This window comes from Silene latifolia, chromosome Y (assembly GCF_048544455.1).
Source record: "Silene latifolia isolate original U9 population chromosome Y, ASM4854445v1, whole genome shotgun sequence".
NCBI lineage: Eukaryota > Viridiplantae > Streptophyta > Magnoliopsida > Caryophyllales > Caryophyllaceae > Silene > Silene latifolia.
Window position 1 is genome coordinate 206,152,657 of NC_133538.1, and position 5,174 is coordinate 206,157,830.

General features: G+C 42.7%; 1 non-coding gene across 1 annotated transcript; it reads right to left on the reverse strand.

Moving 5' to 3' along the window:
- Positions 1 to 1,087: 1,087 nt before the first annotated feature.
- Positions 1,088 to 1,194, reverse strand: LOC141636387 (small nucleolar RNA R71). The gene has a single exon (XR_012541004.1). It is a non-coding gene; the product is annotated as a small nucleolar RNA R71 (small nucleolar RNA).
- Between the last annotated feature and the right edge of the window lie 3,980 nt (positions 1,195 to 5,174).

A 5,174-nucleotide genomic window follows, 5' to 3' on the forward strand; every position in this document is an offset into this window, starting at 1 on the left:
TGGACTAAATAGGCCTGCTATGAACAGTAGACTACCCTGACGAGAATGAAAGTTAAGTTAGTGGTATTTTAATATAGGAAGTGGATCGAAAGGACCTTTCAACATCCGTCTTACATTAATTCATCTGAGTCATTTACAGCTGAGTCACTGGACTACCGTAGTGAACCGAAATCCTGACATGTCCCTCTCTATCTGATAGTTTTATCCTTTTTCTCTGGTTTTATTGCTCTTACCCTTTATTCCTCTTTCCTTTAAATCTCGTAGTTTAGATAACAAATCAACCCCCCCACCCCCCAATTTGTGACCAAATAGACGGACTTCTACAAATATCTTGCCTCCCTGCGGAGATCGACCTGACTTCCCTAGCTATATAGTTGGTTGAGTTAGTTTATTTTTGACAAGTATACGACAGACGTGTCAAATTTTGGCGCCGTTGCCGGGGAGGCAATTGCCCTATTTGTTTTCGTTCCGTTTATTTTATCCATCTCAGGGAATTTCTATTCCTTGAGGCTGTTCTTATTATTTTCTTTCAGTGTTCTTTATGACCAGGTCAGACAGGTTTGAATTAGTTTCAGCTGATTCAGAACCGGAGAGATTATTCAAGCATAGACTCCGTCTGCAAAGGAAATCACGAAAGGAAGACTTGAGTACTTTCAAGCCAGAGCTAGATCATTCTCTTTTCGCGGAAGACAGTCCGATTTCTACAGTAAAGATGCCAAAGCTTTCCAGTCATTCAGTGCCTAAAGCATCCCCTATTCCGAAGGGTTTCAATCTCCAGACTGAGGATGGTAATACATTCAATATCCGTCCTTCTTATATTAATCTGGTGGAGAGGAATATCTATAGAGGTGTGGCAGGTGAAGATCCGAGGAAGCATATGGAGACCTTTACCGATTACTGTTCTACTATCCCCGCCACTAAGGGGGTAACTCAGGACAAGATTAAGGAAGTTCTATTTCCTTTCCCTTTAGCTGATTCAACCAGGGAGTGGCTGACTGACTTGGACCGCAGAGCTGCTGGGGTTACAGATTGGGAGTCTCTTGCTCTTGCATTTTACAAGAGATATTTCCCTCCACAACGCACCAATTTGCTGAGGGCCAAGATTACTAGTTTCAGACAGGCTCCCAATGAATGTTTTTATGAAGCATGGTCACGATTCAAGAAGTTGGTGAGGTATATCCCTCACCATGGTTTTGGCCCATGGTTTCTAGCTAATCAGTTCTACAATGGGCTGTATGACGACCAGAGAGCCATACTTGATGCGGCATCTAGTGGAAGATTTCAGGAGAATACAGATGATGATAAGGGATGGTCCCTTATTGAAGAGATGGCGAATCACAGTGCTGAATATGGTAACCCGAGGGATGGGATTAGGACAGTTCATGCAGTTGATAAGCAGGTTTTGGCTCAGCTGGAGACCATGAATGCTAGGTTCGACAAGTTGGAATTACAACCTGCTGGGAAGCCTCAGACGGTCCATGTTCTTACTACGGGAGAGACCGTTTCATGTGAGAGATGTGAGAGTAATGATGGCCACACTACTGTTGGCTGTCTTGTAGAGAAGGAACAAGTCCTTGCCTTTCAGCAATATAGGCAAGGAGGGGGTTCCTATTACAATAATCAAGGGACAGTCCATCCCAATCCGAGGTGGACTAGTCGAATGTGCTCAATCCTACTCCTCCTCCGCACTTTTGCAAGCTGACCTTATGTCCCTCCACACAAGAATCAACAAGGCTTTCAAAAGCCCCCTTCTTTTACTCCCCCTAACCATGGTGCATCATCTTCCGGTGGGGTGAGTGAAATTGGTGAGCTTAAGTCTATGTTGCAAGCCTTCACGAAGCAGTGGCAATTGAGTGATCAACAGAAAGACACGTCCATAAAGGCACTTGAAACTCAAGTTGCCCAATTAGCCACTAATCAGTCCACAAGAAAGCAGGGTCAATTACCGACTCAAAATGAGAAGAATCCACACGAGATGGTAAATTTCATCAATCTGAGAAGCGATCGTTCATATGAGGGACCGGAAATGCAGAAATCAGACCCGAGGAGAGCTGTAACTGATGGTGAACAATGTTCTGGCGAAGAAAATAAGCACTCGGCAAAGAAAGTGCTCGATCGACTGGTTTCAGGTGGTCGATCGAGCTGATTTAGGGACGAAAGTGGTCGATCGAGTGAAAATACCACTCGATCGAGTGAACAGGAAAGGCAGAATGGTCGATCGAGTAGTTTTTCTACTCGATCGAGTGATGAGCAAAATGGAGTTGCTCGATCGAGTGAAAAAACTACTCGATCGAGTGATATTGATGAAGATTCTACTTGATCGAATGGGTATATTGGTCGATCGAGTAGTTTTGATGACGGGAAGCTTATTCGAGAGCCTGCCAGTGCTCGTTTAAGCGATAAATCACCGGAAAGACCTCGTTCGAGAGGTAAGAAGCGTCCAAAGGATACAGAACTTGCTCCGGAAGATACATTGGAAGAGAGAAACAAGGGACTCGAGATACCTATCACGGTTCCCTTCCCGAGGCGGATTCTGCGAATACTAAGGCCAATCAACAATTCGGCAAATTTGTCGAACTTCTAAAAAGCTTGGAAGTCACCGTGTCGTTTCGAGTTCTTGACAAAGGTACCCTCTTATCTTAAGTTTATGAAAGAAATTCTATCGCGTATGAGGAGTATTAGTGATAGTGAGACCGTATATTTGACTGAGGTGGGGTCAGCCCTATTTCAAAATAAGTTACCTCCTAAGCAATCAGACCCGGGTAGTTTTTCAATTCCGTGTCATATCGGTAACTATTTGATTGATAATGCGCTATGCGCTTTAGGCGCTAGCGTAAGTGTCTTATTGTCTCGGCTAAGAGACTTGGTTTGACAAAGCTGAGTTGCACTAACATGACAGTCCAGATGGCCGACCGTAGTATATCACGGCCACTAGGCATAGTAGAAGACGTACCTGTGAGGATCGGGAGGTTCTTTATTCCCGTTGATTTTGTTGTCTTAGACATCCCCGAAGATGCACACACTCCTATTATTTTAGGGAGACCATTTTTGTCCACTGCCCGTGCAGTTATAGACGTCGGGGGAAAGACTTTGACCTTTCAGGTAGGGGACGAGGAGCTGATTTTTCATCAGTCTAAGTCCCGTAGGGCTCCCATGCAAGCTCAGCCTTGCAATGTCCTCTCTTCTATTGACCCTATTATTGACACTCCAGATGAAAATTTGGAGTATTATGCTGCAATTGTTACCCCTCCGCCTCAGACTGAGGGCAAAAAGGAGGAAAGTTCGTCTGTTTTCTTTGTTGTAGGTACAGATGAAAGCAATGAAGGAGTTGTCAAGGGGCATGGTGTAATTACTGTCAATCAAATTGGAGATGATGACGCTACAACCGGTGATACAGGAGCAAGGACGAGGAAAGTTCGCGCTAATGTGGATGTGAACTACCCCCCTCATACCGTTTCAAATGATAATTCATGCTCATGGAAGTTGAAGATGACAGTCAATGTTGCTGAGGTGACGTCCTCCAGTCAGGAGCCCTTCAAGGGGCTACTGAATTGCATTGGGAATTAAACGGGGAAATGCCCCGTGTAACACTTTGTAATAGATAATTTTTTTAAAATTTTCCGTTGAATTTGTTTTATTGCTTTTAATTAGGACAATTAGTTTTAGACAGTTTTTAGCGTAGATTTAAGACTATAGATTGTTCTTATGCGTATTTGGTATTTTGGGAAAATTTTGCACGTGTTTTTATGCAGGTTTGGGGAAGTTTTTACACATTCTAAAGAAGAAAAGACGAAATTCAAGAGCTTACGCGAGAAAAGTCCTCGATCGAGTACTTTTTGTACTCGATCGAGTGAAAAAAATGGTCGATCGAGCACTTCTTCCAATCGATCGAGTAAAGCATAAAAGGGGACTTCTCGATCGAGTAGATTTTTACTCGATCGAGCAACTGGATCTTTAAAAGTCCTCGATCGAGTAGTTTAAAACAACTCGATCGAGTGAAATGCAATAGGACGCAGGGAGTTTTTGCCTTAAACTCTTATGTTTTGTTTCTAATTTCATTTTTTCCCCTAATTTCGTCTAACCCCTCCATTTTTGCGATCTAAAACTCCCCCAAATCCCAATTTTTGATGCCTAATTACCAAATCCGCCTCCTACAATCCATTGCTTGCTAACTAATCTGTCAAAGCCCCATAATTTTCCCTTTATTTGTGGTCATTTACACGGTCTTAAAGGCGGGTTAGGGTTTGCGATTTTTCGAACAAAAATCGCCTTTTCTTGCTTGTTTACTTGAAGATTAATTGCATTTGTAGGATCTTTGCCATCAAGTAAGTGATTTCTATAACCTCTTTGCGTTTTAATTTCGATTATTTCGAATTTTATGAGGTAAAAATTGAAATTAGGGTTCGAAATCCCTGTTTAGTCGAATTTTTCGACATAATTTGTCATTGTATGCCCTTATCTATCTTGCTTGATCATCAATCCCAATTCATCGCTGTTTATTGCATGCCTTTTTCGAATTTTACTTGATTTTTGCGTAATGGGTTCAGGACAGTCGAGATTTTCGACTGTCACTTTGGTTATTGCTGCTGTGATTCGTCTAATTTAGCTTCCTTATCGCTTAATTGCTGCTGTTTTAGACTGTTATCACACCCCTGTCGATGCTTAACATGCTTCAATTTGAATTCTGTGCGAAATTTTGCGATTAGAATGCATTTGGTCGAATTTTTATTGTCGACGGGTTTATATGCTTTCATGCCTTAATTAACCTCAGTCATCGCTCACTAGCTACTGTTGTTAACTGCTATCCCGTTCCCTATCACCATTTGCATGCTATGTTTTTCGAAATTTTTGAGGAATTTGGGAAATTTGAGGGCTGAAGTCGATTTTTTTTTTTTTCGACTGTTGGTGATTCACATGCTGTCTCTGCTAGTTTTTCATGCTATTTTAGCCACTGTTAGCCGCTTTCTTCTTATCATGTCCCGTGCCACTTGTTACCAGGATGGAGTCTAGTACTTTACCTTCTACCAGCTCCACTTCTAGCCCGTCTTTGAGTGAGACAGTGGCCCCTGCTGTTGCCACTGCCTCCGCCTTAGTCATTACTGCAGCCCAGTGTTTCTAGTTTCAGCTGCACGGACAGTTTTTGCTCCAGCTAGCTCATTTGCTAGCTCGATTCA